This window comes from Stomoxys calcitrans, chromosome 1 (genome assembly GCF_963082655.1).
Source record: "Stomoxys calcitrans chromosome 1, idStoCalc2.1, whole genome shotgun sequence".
Lineage (NCBI taxonomy): Eukaryota > Metazoa > Arthropoda > Insecta > Diptera > Muscidae > Stomoxys > Stomoxys calcitrans.
In genome coordinates this window covers 195,846,741-195,859,925 of record NC_081552.1, presented here as the reverse complement: position 1 = coordinate 195,859,925, position 13,185 = coordinate 195,846,741, and the positions used below count along the sequence as shown (strand labels likewise).

At 42.0% G+C, this 13,185-nt stretch overlaps 1 long non-coding RNA gene across 1 annotated transcript in view; it reads left to right on the top strand.

The window, feature by feature from the left end:
* The window catches only part of LOC131994220 (uncharacterized), a 162,212-nt gene that overhangs the window by 36,590 nt on the left and 112,437 nt on the right, over positions 1-13,185 (top strand). Inside the window, exon 2 of the long non-coding RNA XR_009396547.1 lies at positions 3,020-3,066. This is a non-coding gene — a long non-coding RNA (uncharacterized LOC131994220). The remainder of the gene's footprint in view (positions 1-3,019; positions 3,067-13,185) is intronic.

Here is a 13,185-nt window from a genome sequence, read left to right as displayed (position 1 = left end):
TTTTTCCTTTGGAATGGTAATTTTATCACCTTCTCCCTTCGATAAGCGTAAATTTATTCCCAGTTCCCGTTGGAATGTACCCCTTTACCATATTTGTGAAAGGTTTTTGATTATCCCGTCCCTTCGGGCTGAGTTATTTTTGACTTGTCCTTCGGCGAGGGTAATTTTTTTTGCCTGTCCTTCGTGCCGAGTACTTAGATTACCGTTCCACTTATATTTTTCCCGCTTATTTATTACCGCTTCCCGCTGGGGCATTAAAGTTTTATTACACTTTCCTTTGGGAAAGGGTAGTTTTACAATCCCTTCCCCTGGCAAAGGGTAGTTTTTTAACCCTTTACCATGGGAACTTAGCATGCCCGCTATCGTGCCCAAACGCCTGGGTTCAAAGCCTGTCGGCGAGAACACCATAAAACATTTCTCACCGGTGGTAATCCCCTCATCAAATGCTGGCGACATTTGTGAGTATTGCAGCCATGTACAACTTCTCAACCAAGAGGTGTCACTTTTCAGTGACACGCCGTTCGGACTCGGCATAAAACAGAAGGTCCTCTTATCAATGAGCTTAAACGGGCATTACTCAATTGATATTGTGAGAAGTTAGTTTCCCCTTAATTTGTTCCGCAATCGGATGTTTGGGAAACACTAAATCAAAATCACCCTGGGAAAGGGTAATTTTTGTACCCTTTACCCTGGCAAAGGGTAGTTTTATTACCCTTTCCCTTGGAAATTGGTATTTTATTTACCTTTTCACCTGGGAAAGGGCAGTGTTATTACCCTTTCCCTTGGGAATGGTAGTTTTACTACCCCTTCCCCTGTCAAAGGGTGGCAAAGGGTAGTTTTTTTACACCTCACTGGGAAAGGGTATTTTTATTACCCTTTCCCCTAGTAAAGAGTAGTTTTATTACCCTTTCCCCTGAAACAGGTTAGTTTTATTACCCTTTCCCTTGGGAAAAATTAGTTTTATTGCCCTTTCTCCTGGGAAAGGGTAGTTTTTTTACCCTTTACCATGGGAACTTAGCATGCCCGCATATCGTGCTCAAACGCCTGAGTTCAAAGCCTGTCGGCGAGAACACCATAAAACATTTCTCACCGGTGGTAATCCCCTCATCAAATGCTGGCGACATTTGTGAGTATTGCAGCCATGTACAACTTCTCAACCAAGAGGTGTCACTTTTCAGTGACACGCCGTTCGGACTCGGCATAAAACAGAAGGTCCCCTTATCATTGAGCTTAAACGGGCATTACTCAATTGATATTGTGAGAAGTTAGTTTCCCCTAAATTTGTTCCGCAATCGGATGTTTGGGAAACACTAATTCAAAATCACCCTGGGAAAGGGTAATTTTTGTACCCTCTACCCTGGGAAAGGGTAGTTTTATTACCCTTTCCCTTGGAAATTGGTATTTTATATACCCTTTCCCCTGGGAGTAGTTTTACTACCCCTTTCCTGTCAAAGGGTGGCAAAGGGTAGTTTTTTTACACCTTACTGGGAAAGGGTATTTTTATTACCCTTTCCCGTAGTAAAGAGTAGTTTTATTACCCTTTCGCCTGAAACAGGTTAGTTTTATTACCCTTTCCCCTGGGAAAAACTAGTTTTATTGCTCTTTCTCCTGGGAAAGGGTAGTTTATTCACCCTTTCCCCTGAGAGAGGGTAGTTTTAATACCCTTTCCCCTGTGAAAGGGTAGTTTTATTACCTATTCCACAGCAAAAGGTTAGGGTTTATTACACTTTGCCCTGGAAAAGGTCAGGTTTATTACCCTTTCCCCTGAGAAAGCGCAGTTTTATTACCCTTTTACAGGGGAAAGGATAATTTTATTACCCATTCACCGACCATGAAAATATGTGACATACTATATAAAAGCTATTTGTTGGGAGTAGGATACGAAATAGATAATCGTTTTCGGGGGTTCACCCCACCCCCAAACAGAACTTATTTACCGATCATACCAATATGGGGCTCATATAAAATGTATTTGAAAGAAGAGCACAAAGCTTATATTTACTTTAAGGGCCAAGTGTGTGGGTGGCCCGCCCCCGAAATACACCCTAAACCAGAAATATTTACCAATACGGTAATATAGGATTTAAAAACAAGGCATTTGGGAGTAGAGTAAAATCTTGCCCAGGAACAGAGCAGGGGCAAACTTCTCACACATCAATGAGTGCTTTCCGATTCAAGTTTAAACTCAATGATGAGGGACCATTTTCATAGCCAAGTCCGATCGGCGTGCCGCAGTGCGACACCTCCTTGTACATGACCATGTATGGCTTGGTACCTCGCAAATGTCGCCAGTTTTAAGAGGGGAAAACCAACGCTTTAAATTTTTTCGATGTTCTCGCCAGGATTCGAACGCAGGCGTTCAGCGTCAGGCGGACATAGGCTACAGTGGCACGAACTCGATATTCACATTCAGGGCCAAGTGTCCCCGACCTAAAAACATATTACAGAGCTAAAAAAGGCACAGCGGAGCGGGCCCCTGTTCGGCTAGTCATAGATAAAAGGAAAGTATACCCTGTTCTCTAATGGAATGGGCATGGGTAAATTTGCAAATTTTGAAATAAGTTGAGTCTATATTTGAAGGAGGAGCAGGAGGCCAATGTAGCGCAGAGGTTAGCAGGTCCGCATATGACGCTGAACGCCTGGGTTCGAATCCTGGCGAGACCATCAGAAAAAATTTTCAGCGGTGGCTTTCCCCTCCTAATGCTGGTAACATTTGTGAGGTAATATGCCATGTAAAACTTCTCTCCAAAGAGGTGTCGCACTGCGGCACTCCGTTCGGACTCGGCTATAAAAAGGAGGTCCCTTACCATTGATCTTAAACTTGAATCGGACTGCACTCATTGATAGGTGAGAAGTTTGCTCCTGTTCCTTAGTGGAATTTTCATGGGCAAAATTTGCAATGTTTGAATTGACAACATCTTTAATGTCATTTTGCTTTAATAACGTAATGGTCTTAGAGTTCGATTTCCCTAGAAATCATTGCTCATGCTCATTAATTTTTTTATATTTATATTTACAGAGATTTCTCAACTTGATGTGGAAAATATCTACAAAATTCGTCTTAAGGTAAGTCTTTTTAAAACACTTAATTTTTAAGGTTTTTATACCCACCACCATAGGATAGGGGGTATAGTCATTTAGTCATTCCGTTTGTAACATATCTAAATATCAATTTCCGACCCTAAAAAGTATATATATTTCGGATCGTCGTAAAATTCTAAGACGATTTAACGATGTCCGTGTGTCTGTCTGTCTATCCGTTCGTCTGTTGTAATCACTCTACAGCCTTCAAAAATTGAGATATTGAGCTGAAATTTGGCACAGATACATATTTTTGATGCGCGCTGGAAAAGTTCTTGAACGGGGCAAATCGGACCATATTTGGACATAGCCGCTATATAGACCGATCTGCCGATAAAGGGTCTAATGCCCATAAATGGTTTATTTTTTATCCGATTTCGCTGAAATTTGAAACAGTGAGTAGTTTAAGGCTTCCCGTTAACTGACCCAAATTTGGCTGCCATATATACCGATCTGCCGGTTTAGGGTCTAAGGCCTATATAAGATTTATTTATTACCCGATTTCCCTGAAATTTGCAACAGTGGGTTATTTTAAGCCTGCCGATATCTGACTAAATTATGGATTAGATCGTCCATATTTAGATATAGCTGCCATATAGACCGATCTCCCGATAAAGGGTCAGAAGCCCATAAAAGCTTTATATTTATTACCCGATTTCTCTGAAATTTAAAGCAGTTGGTTATTTTAAGCCTCCTGACATCTGACCTAAATATGGTTCAGATCGGACTATATTTAGATATAGCTGCCATATAGAATGATCTCCCGATAAAGGGTCTGAAGCCCAAAAAAGCTTTATTTTTTAACCGATTTTGCTGAAATTTGAAACAGTGAGTAGTTTAAGGCTTCCCGATAATTGACCCAAATATGGTTCAGATCGGTCTATATTTAGATATAGCTACCATATAGACCGATCTCCCGATAAAGGGTCTGAGGACCATAAGTGCTGTATTTATTACCCGATTTTGCTGAAATTTGGAATAGTGAGTTATTTTAAGCCTCCCGACATCTGACCTAAATATGGTTCAGATCGGCTTATATTTAGATATAGCTGCCATACAGACCGATCTGTCGATAAGGGGACTGAAGCCCATAAAAGCTTAATTTTTTGTCCGATTTGGCTGAAATTTGGAATAGCGCACAGTTTAAAGCCTCCCAACATCCGACCCAAATATGGTTCAGATAGGGCTATATTTAGATACTGCTGTCATATAGACCGATCTGCCGATAAAGGGCGTAAAACCCATAAAAGCTTTATTTTTTAACCGATTGCGCTAAAATTTGAAAAAGTGAGATATTTTTAGCCACCTGATACCCGACCTTAATATGGTTCAAATAGGACTATATTTAGATATAGCTGCCTTATAGACCGAGCTTTATTTATAGCCCGCTGAAATTTGTAACAGTGAGTTTTTCTGAGCCTCATGATATCCGACCTTAATATGATTCAGATCGGTTAATAATTGAATATATCAGCAAAAAAGACAAGGATTTTGTTCTACAAATTGAATAGTGACATATATATTAGACCACTCAATGTCCGTGTTGAATTTGGGTGTTTTCTAATTAAATTGTACATCTTATCTTCTTCTGTTGTTCCACTGTGCAAGATTTGCCTCATTTACCACTTGCGATTTGATCTGTAATATTCCTTTTTTTGTTGGTTTTTATTATACTCGTAATGCTGTTGCTGTGCACTCGTTGATGAGGAGATGATGAAAGCACTCTTGAAATTAAATCTCAATGACAGACGCTTTGAACTGTTTAATTCAAAAATTGTTTTATATTTTCTTTTTTTTTAAAGATATGTGCTCAAATGGAGACAAAAAAAAAAAAAAAAAGAAATAAGCAAGCAAACAAGTGGGGGAAAATAATGAATACCATAAAAATAAGTAAATAATAACAACAATAACAATGATACTTAATAATGCCCAGATAAATCAAAGAAAAGTGTGGAAATTACAGTGGCAGTACTTGGATAAGTAGCGAAAAACAAAAACGAAACGAAACAAAAAAGCCTCCTCCTCACCAATTATGGCTTTGTGGCAAGTAGATGGAGGTTTCAGCTGACTTGCAATTCAAATGAAGAAAATTATTTAAACTTTCCCATTCAACGTCCATGTTGTGGTTGGCGCTCGTCATTAATGTATGATTGTGGTTAAATTAAAAATAAATGACAACAATCAATCATACCTATGAGTAAGGAAGAAAATAGAAATTTTATTTCATGAAAAACTGAGTGGCGAGTGGAAAGCAAATCGTGTAATAAGAAAGGATTTAAGGATATATCATTTCAAGTAGTTCTTCTTTTAGTTCCCTGCATCATGTAATAGTTGTTGTACCTTATTTTACTTAATTGGCTCTGACAGCCAATTAAAGTTCCATTAGCAGAGCGCTCATTCTAAAATCTCGGACACCAAGTTTCCAAGTGTCTCCCACCATCTTCCCACCGGGCTTTTGGTCGTCCCGGTTTGCGTGTACCACCGTGTTTGCCTTTAAAAGTCTTCTTTGCTGGAGCTTCTTCATCCATTCTGACAACATGACCTAACCAACGCAGCTGTTGTATTTTGATGCGTGTAATTATGCTGACCTCGTCATACAGCTCGTGGTTCATACGTCGCCTATATTCTCCATTAACGCAAACTGGTCCATATTTTTTACGAAGAATCTTTCTTTCAAACACTCCAAACACTGCCTCGTGTTTTACGCTTATTCTAAAATCTCTGACAACAAGTTTCGAGGTGTCTCCCACCACTTGATCGTTCCATCGGGCTTTTGATCTTCCCGGTTTGCGTGTGCTTTTGGTCTTCCCGTGTGTTTGCCTTCAAAAGGCTTCTTTGCTGAAGCTTCTTCATCCATTCTGACAAGGTGACCTAGCCAACGCTGCCGTTGTATATTAATGCGTGTAACTATGCTATCTTCGTCATACAGCTCATACAGCTCGTGGTTCATACGCCGCCAATATTCTCCATTAACGAAGAATTTTTCTCTCAAACACTCCAAACACTCCCTCGTCTGCTTTCACAAGTACCCATGCCTCAGAACCATATAACAACACGTGTAGTATCAGTGTCTTGTAAAGTGTAGTCTTCGTCTGTCGAGAGGTGGCCTTGTTCCTAAACTGCTTGCTCAGGCCAAAGTAGCATCTGTTTGCCAGTATTATTCTTCGCTTTATCTCAAAACTGGTGTCATTCGTTTTGGTTACGGCGGTGCCGAGGTTATACAGTTACTGCCTATCTCAAAGTTGTGGTTCTCAACTTTCTCCATTTTCTTTATCTGCTCGGTTGTGTAAGGCTTTTGAGGAGTTGAAATCATCCATTTCGTCTTATCTCCATTTACTGCCCGACCCATTTTCACTGACTCTCTTTCGAATCTTTCAAAGGCTGCAGTTACTACTTCCGGTGACCGACCTATGATGTCCATGTGATCAGCATAGGCGAGTAGCTTGTGTTCTCTTGTGATTAGAGTGCCATATCTATTCACATCTGCATTTCGTATAATCTTCTCCAGCAGGATATTAAAGAGATCACACGATAGGCTGTCTCCTTGTCTGAAACCTCGTTTGGTATTAAATGGCTCCGAGAGATTCTTTCCTATTCTTACTGAGGAACGTGTATCAGCAAGTGTCATACTGCAGAGTCTTATAAATTTTGCAGAGATACCGAACTCAGACATGGCTTGAAATACCTTTGAACATAAAGGAGTATCGAAGGCGGCTTTGTTATTTTTCAGGATTTGCTGCAGTGTATATATCTGGTCTATGTGGTTTTACCAGGTCTGAAGCCACGCTGATAGGACCCAATTCTTTCGTTCCCGCCACGGGATAGCTGTGAGCACCACACATGCTAAAACATTGAGGTCCGATCTGTGTGGTGTTCATTCCTGTCACGCGAAGCTAAGCTGCGAGCTACCGGGCGCGTCTACAGGTTGCGGAATGCTCCATACGGAGTAGCTGCAACGGCAGTGGCGGACAATCAGCGGTATCGAGCGCAGAGTCTCAGTGAGAGATCGGGTGGCACCGGCTCCTGCACAAATACTGAGTGCCTACGTTGCTCGATATGACAAGGCGAGTTATTGGTGCCTTTAAATAACCAATGGCCAACCTGTTGCCGTGGCGATGGATCCTTTGTACCGGAACGAGCTTGCTTACCAACAGAAGCTTGACGAGGATCGCCACCTCCTTATGAAAATGTGGTTACAACAACAATTATTTCGTTGACTTTAGGTTTTAATCTTTCGCACAGTACGCTCGAGAGTTTCTTGTATGCGTTGGGGAGAAGACTTATTCCTCTGTAGTTGGCATATTCCGTCTTGCCTTCTTTCTTGTGTACGGGATATAGTAGGTTGAGGTTCCAATCATCGGGTATGCGTTCTTCTAGCCAGATTGTGGAGACAAGCTGATGCATACGATATCAGCCTATCGCCTACGGTTTTAAATAGTTCAGCGGGTAAACCTTCGGCTCTTGCTGTCTTGTTGTTTTTCAGTCGGGTGACTGCTACTTGGACCTCATTCAGTCTAGACATTCTATACCATCATCAGGGATTAGTTCTGCGGCATCCTCTTCGCCGCCAAAATCGTACACTAGCGGTTGTTATTTCCATATCCCCAGGAGGCTATCTGTGTCAGTTACCAGATTTTCTTCTTTGTCTCTGCAGGAGGATGTGGCTGCATCAAAGCCATCAGTTTGTTGTTTAATTCTATGGTAGAATTTCTGGACTTCATTCTGTACATTCGCTCACATTCACGTCTTTCCATTTCCTTTTTCTTTCTGCGGAATACACGTTTCGCCTCTCTCCTTTTCTTCCAATACTGTATATGCCGCATTCTTGGCTTCAGTTGCATATCGATACTCTTACTCGTACCCTGTGTTTCTTGGGGAAGGTTTCCGGTACCCAAGTACGGATTTCGTGGAATTTTCCATGGTGTGGGCAATAGTTTGCCACTGCGCCATGATATAATCGGAACAAAAAGTGCTTTCATCAAGCTGTTGGGTCAGTCGAGTGGAGTATGCCGCTGCCATCTGTTGTGTTTGCAGCTTTTCAATGTCCAGCATCCGTGCAGTGTCAGATCGTACTTTCCTCGCCATGCTCAAACGGGTGCGAACCTTTGCTGCAACAAGGTAATGATCCGAACCTATATTCGCTCCACGTATCGGACCTATATCTAACGTGCTGGATGAATGCCTTCCATCTTCCATCGGGTGACAGCCATATGGCCGTGTGAATCCTTCGATGTAAAATTCTGGTGCTAATAACCATGTTTGCTACCATGTTTATTGCCGCGGCGAAATCTATCAGCCTCAAACTATTATCGGATGTTATCTCGTGGAGGCTAAGTTTTCCGACTGTTGGACCAAAGATGCCTTCCTTTCCTATCTTTGCATCCCAGAACGATTTCAATATCATAGGCGGGGCAGCGAGCGATTTAATATCTCTCTCTAGGCGCTCGTAGAAAATATCCTTGGTGTGCTAAAGAATTTGGCTTTTATGCGGATTGTGGCTAGCTTCTCATCCACCGGAGTAAAGCTGGAGACAAGGTGTTTCAGTATCCGACTAACCACGAATCCACAGCCAAATTCATGCCTCGTGTTATTACAGCTATGGTATAGTTCGTCACCGTTTGGTGTTTAGTGACGCCATTCCCAGTCCATCGCACTTCCAGTAAGGCGGTGATATCTGCTCTGGACTTCTCCAATACCTTCGCCAGAGCGTTTACTGTGACTTCGCTATAGAGAGTGCGGACAATGTAGTTGCAAATCCACAAATCATGGTCCTTTTTTCGTTTGCATGGGTCGTCAATGCTTGGAAGGTCGTCCGTTTTTACTATTTCTTTATTTTTCACAAACACAACTTGCCTTCCCAAATTTCAGCAAAATCGCACAACAAATGTGGCTTTAATGGGGCTAAGACCTTAAATCGAGAGATCGGTCTATATGGGGACTATATCAAGATATAGTCCGATATAGCCCATCTTGCACACAACACCTCCCGCATTCCGTGACACCCGGTTGTCCCCCTGCAGCACCGTATTTTGGTAAGGCACTCGGAAACAGATCAATGTAGACCGCCAGGCCCACTCTGCCCTATTGCTTTGATCCATCTGTATAGCATGAACTTCATGATGTTAATACCAGATTTCCGTCAATCTAAGTCTGTGCCATTGGCAGCTGTGGCTCGCACTCGACCTTAAGTGTCGTCACAGGTATCCGTTCGGAAACCGGCGGCTACGAAACAAGAGGCTATGGGAGAATGGATAGTGGATAAGAGCAGATCACACCATCGTGGTATAATCGAGGCGACGATAGGAAAACTGGATGGAATGCCTATCGTCGCCTTAGTTATAACGCGGTGGTAAGACCTGATCCTATCCTCTTTCCATTCTACCATCGCCTCAAGTCTCATAGCCGCAGTGGCTGCTCAAGCCTACTCTGTATGTCTTAGATATCTAGTCTTCAGTGTCCTAGTGGGAGTGGTGCTCATCGCATTGCCAAGACAAGCTGTTGTATTATTCTTACGTTGCACTGTTTTTTCTATCCCAGTGCACCAAAATTACATGAGGCGTAAATAAGTATGGGTCTCATTACGCTTCTGTAGAGCCCGTGGACTATCCTCAGGACCCATTTTGAGCTTAAGACCCGCCTACACAGTGCAAAACATCTGGGAGCCTTCTCAGTGCGTTCCTGTATGTAACACTTCCAATTAAGTTTCCTGTCCAAGATCACTTCTATGTATTCGACCTTGTCAGATATTGAAATCGTTGTATTGAGGAAACGTGGTGGGTCCAATTGGCCGACCTTCGTCTTCCTCTAAACAGGCAGATTTCAGTTTTCTCGGGGCTAACATTCAGACCCTTAGGTCCGGCCCAGTCGTTTGCCATCAACAAAACACCTTCGGCCTTTCTGCAAAGCTGATTCAGATCCTTGCCCCTTGAGTACGAGGCACTGCTGCCAGGGTCACAGTCTTGGATTGACGGAACCCTAGTATTGCCATCTGGATGATAACGTTGAACGGATAGTTCAAAGCTAGAGGAAAGAGTTGGCCTGGTGGTCTACATTGAGAATCCGGCGATGAGATCTGTTTTAGATTGCCTGACCATAAAATGGTCCAGCAGGCAGAGATCCTGGCGATCACGGAATGCGTGAGATTGTGTGGTGTTAACGCGAGGATGTCGAGTATGAACATCTTTATGGAACAGGGCAATAACAATCAGGACAGTAAAATCACGAACAGTCTTGGTATGTTAAAAGGAAATTAACGGCCTCTCTGAGGATGGCACGATCCGCATCGTTTGGATGCCTGGCCATAACCGAGTAACTGGGAATGAGAAAGCAGACGATTTGGCAGTGAAGGCCGAAGGAATGCCGTCGATAAACTTGTGGAACAGCGAAATGGTTGGTAGGACGGCAAAAATCCTATGGGGAGATCTAGGTCGTGAGTAGACGATGCTATTACTGAAAGGAAATAAGAAGGAGCTCAGTAAAGCTTTCATTAACATAAAAGGGACACAAAGGACTACGAGCTCACTTATGCAAAATCGGTGCGGCAAGTTATAGCATGTGTAGGGCATTTGCTATGTCATTGCCTGGCTTTCGTGTCAAACAGATACCGGCACTTAGGAGGGGACAAAATACCAGACATGAACCAACATACAGGCGTGGCATGGAAAGCAATTAAGTATTTTGTAAGTAGCACGGTATTCCTAACTTAGATTTTATTTTTTGAGGTTACTTATGAAAGATTTCTTTTTGGAGCGCACAACAAGCCGATTACTGGCTTAGGTGTATGTTTATAATGGCACCCGCACCCTCTTTTCAACCTAACCTTCTGCACAGCTGATTTGGATCCTTGTCCTTAAGAAATACTATAATATCGCCGGTTAGACGGTTTCAAATCCCTCCTCAGCCAGCATCCGTAATAAGAGTGGCGATAAAATGCCCTCCTCCGGCGTGGCCTGTGTCACTTTCTCCCTTATACTTTTGTCATGGAATCCATAGATTGTTCACCGGTGCCTTAGCACATGATTTATCCAGTATCTAAGGACTCAGTCCACACGGTACTGGAAATTTGTACCTAGTGCTCTGTTACGGAAATTTGTACCTAGTGCTCTGTTATAATTTCCAACATGCATGGTAAGTATGGGCCAAATCGGTCTATTGGCTGATATAGCTCCTTTTTAAACCGATCTCCTGATTAGTCTTCTATGGCACCAAGAAGTTTAAATTTTACGCATCATCGTTGAAGAAGTACGGCCCAATGATGCCACTAGCCCATAAACCACACCAAACTGTGACTTTTTCTGGATGCATTGGAAGCTCTTGAGCTTCGCAGCTGAACACAATTTTTCGATAAAAAAAGTGGATCTTCGGACTACTTTCCAAGAGCCCATTCACCAAAAATTCTGCTTTGCGGTAGGACGTTCGGCTTCAATTCTTGCACCAGCTGTATTTTGAAAGGCTTCACACCGTAATCCTACCGCAAAATTTTCCACGTTATTGAGTAAGAGAGGCCCAATTGCTACGAACGGCGACGAATTGATGGTCATCATTAACACTGGCCGACACAGCTGCAATATTTGCTTCAGTTCGCAGTCTACGTAAGTAAATTTGGTGCGAAATTTAGTCACTATGGCCCGAATAGCCGCTTCAGTGGGTCAATTAAACTGACCATAAAATGGAAGAAGCGCGCGATGAACTAAACCACTGTTGCCAAAAAGATAATAGCTAAAAAATCACCCTTTGTAATCCATGGTGTCGGGTTTCCAAGATTCGGCCTTGTTGCACAATTTTACTTGTTCTGGTTCATATTGATGTGACTTACAAGACGTTTTCATTATGACCATGATTATCAGTTTTATACGGCAAAGTATTTTCTTTTATGCCCGTAAAGGACGATATGTCTTCGAATGATTGGACATTTCTTAGGTCGTCACAAATGTAAAAATGTATGACCCTATAACCTATGCTAATTTTGCCTATGAACATTCCACTAAGAAACGGGGGCAAACTTCTCACACAACTAGGATTCGAACCCAGGCGTTCAGCGTTATAGGCGGACATGCTTACCTCTGCGCTACGGTGTCCTCCTGACCCTATAACCTCGACTATAAAAATCATATTCCTTATCCTTAAAGCTTAAACTTCATTCGAACAGCATTCATTAATATGAAGAAAAGTCTACCAGCTGTTCCTTAACCAACGATTGGGGTTAAATTGGCATTTTTACCCGTAAGGTATAAAATATTCCCTTTTGTCCATATTTAATCTTTAATTGCTTACTTCATGGAGAATAATGTGCAATGACAATATAAGCAAATTAAAAAAATGAAGAAAATATGTGAAGGAAATTTCATAAAATCAATTTCCACCTCAATGGCTGATCTTAGCTTGTGCTGATTGAAGAAAAGAAAATATACACCGAAAAAAAAATCGCAAAAAAATTTCAATTAAAAATTTAAGAGGTGATGCCTAAAATACATGGTCCTACATTTGGATATTAAATTCGTATTCTACTCCCGCATACCTTTATTTGAGCCCCATATTGCGATGGTCAGTAAAAAATTGCAGTTTGTGGGGTATTTTGGGAAAGGGGTAGACCCCCAGAAAATTGGTTCCGAAAAAGGGTATCAATTCTTGCTCTACCCCCCAATTCTTTTTATTTAAGTCATACATGGTCGGTAAATATGCCCGATTAAGGGGTGTTTTGGGGAGTTGGGTGGTCCCCCAAACACGAAGCTCTGAAAATATATCAGCAACGTGCTCTATTCTCATATATTTGAACCCTATATTGCCATTGGCCTCAAAATTGGCTATCAAATTCGTTTTCTAATCTCAAATACCATTCACTTAAACCCGTTATTGAAAAAGCCAGAAAATATGTTCGGTTTGGGGTAAGGGCCCTAAAAACTATAACTATCGAGCTCCACTGTCTTAAAGACCAAAATTGTCTTGGTAAGCAAATACGTCCTACTCGGAGGTTGTTATGGTGGTGGAACGTCCCCTAAACAGTTGGTTCCAAATTTTGATGTCAGATTCATGGTCGACTCCCAAATACCCTTCAGTCGAGCTCCATTTTTCCATAGTCGGCAAACATGACCGGTTTGCGGAGTG